We start from the raw sequence: 2,179 nt of genomic DNA on the forward strand, positions 1-2,179 counted from the left end.
TTATTAAAATTTATAATATAATGCTTAATTAATATGACATTCAAATTTTCCTTTTTAATAATGTATTTTGATAATTTATGAAATTACATCATAGATTTTTACAAATAACAATTTATTTTCAATAACAATATAAATAATATTATTTATCATAATTTATTAAAAATAACCAGAAAACTAAGATTTTCATAAAACCTAGTTTAATCAATTTTATCAATATGTTCTTTAATTCCTGATAAAATGACATAATACTGAAATTTTTAAAATTTTTATGTCAAAAAAACATGACTTACATTTATAATATATCTATTATTCAATATTTATTCATTAATATTAAATATAATAGTATCAAAAATAAAAGATCTTACAAATCTTATAGAAAAAAAGAATATAATTTATAGATAGTATTTCTATCTAATTATTAAATTTTATTATTAAATTTTGTCTATTAAAATTCTTTCTTTATTCTAAAAATTATATGGAAGTTAATAAGAATAAAATTTAATTATTTGGTAGAAAGAATTTAGAGAAAAAGAAAGAATATGTATGTTAAAAATAAAATAGAATAAAATTGAAAAACATAAAAAAGATTCTATTATAGGGCCTTTTTAATTCAAAAATTCAAAATTTAATATTAATGGAATTGCTAATATTGTGTGTGTGAGTGATACATCAATTTCTTTAATAAAAATTTGAAAAAATTGAATATTATTAATAATTTTGTCTTTCAAGAGACAATATTTCAAAACATAAAATTAAAAAATATAAATAGAATTTCATAATGATATTAAAATAATGTTTTTAGATTGATCATCATCATATAATTTAAAATCAAAATTAAAAATATATAATCTTTGATAAAAAAGTATACACCGATTATCAGCAAATAAAATATTTTAGTATTTTTTTATAATTTATAAGAGTATATCATCAAGAATAAGATTAATCATAAAATAAATGGATTATTTTCTTAGATAACTTAAAAATATGAAATATGAAAAAAATAGAAATGTCTAATCAATTTTGTCTATATTGCATTGTTCAGTTTTAGTTTATAATATAATATTTATTAATATATAATAATTATATAAAAAAAAAACATAAGAAAATCATAATTTAAATTAAAAATTTCACATTTTTTTTTAATTGCCCATTCTCTCAAATATTTGAATGTATATTAAAATTTTAAACAATATATATTAAACTTAAATTTTAAAAATAATATTATAGCTGATAAAATACTATAATATAAAATATATAATATATATAATTATATATTATATATATAAAATATATTAAAATTATATTAGATTTTTTGAAATATTCATGTGATAAAAATATACGAAAATAGCATCATAAAAATATATAAATATGTATTAATCAAATAAATATTCTGTTAGAAAATATAAATATAAATATTGATAGGTTACAATATAAAAATATCGTAATGAATTTCATATTGAGATATTTTTTTATCAATTTCGTTTTGCTATGAATTATATTATTTTATGTATAAAATAAATTATATAAATTATATAATCGAAAATTTGATATATGCAAAATCAAAATTAAATATATGCAAAATCAAAAAATTAAAAAAAAAGGATTTTTGTAATATGTTTAATATTTATGCTTTTTATACTAATATCAGCTAAAATTAAAAAATTTTAAACTTTATGACATGTTCATTGAATTAGATAAATAAGATAATTCAATTAGTATTCTAACTCTGAAAAAAATATACATATATAATATTATACAAAAAATATCTTACAGAATAATTCAATATTATTATCAAATACATAATACAATATTTATTTTATACTAAATAAATATTTTAAGATATTTGTTAATAATAAGTTCATAATTATTTTTTTAATGATCTTAATTATTTAATTATTTCACAAATGACAGCCATACACTATACAATTTATTAAATATTTTTTAATAAAATCAATTAATTGTCAATAATCAATAATTAATAATCAATAATTTTTTAATAAAAATCACATAAAATAAATGCTTAAATTGATTCTTAAATATTTTACTCAATGAATAAATTTTTTAAATCTATTATATTCTATTAATTATATATATATTAACTACATTTTGTACAAAATTAAGTCTATTTTATTATATATTATAAAAAATAATAAAATTACATTATTTAATTTTTATAATA

At 13.5% G+C, this 2,179-nt stretch overlaps 1 protein-coding gene across 1 annotated transcript in view; it reads right to left on the bottom strand.

Moving 5' to 3' along the window:
- LOC102673246 (protein angel) overlaps positions 1-2,179 on the bottom strand; it is a 7,566-nt gene that overhangs the window by 4,314 nt on the left and 1,073 nt on the right. The gene's annotated exons all lie outside the window — the stretch shown is intronic.

The sequence above is a fragment of the Apis dorsata genome, unplaced genomic scaffold (genome assembly GCF_000469605.1).
Source record: "Apis dorsata unplaced genomic scaffold, Apis dorsata 1.3 scaffold_247, whole genome shotgun sequence".
Taxonomy (NCBI): domain Eukaryota; kingdom Metazoa; phylum Arthropoda; class Insecta; order Hymenoptera; family Apidae; genus Apis; species Apis dorsata.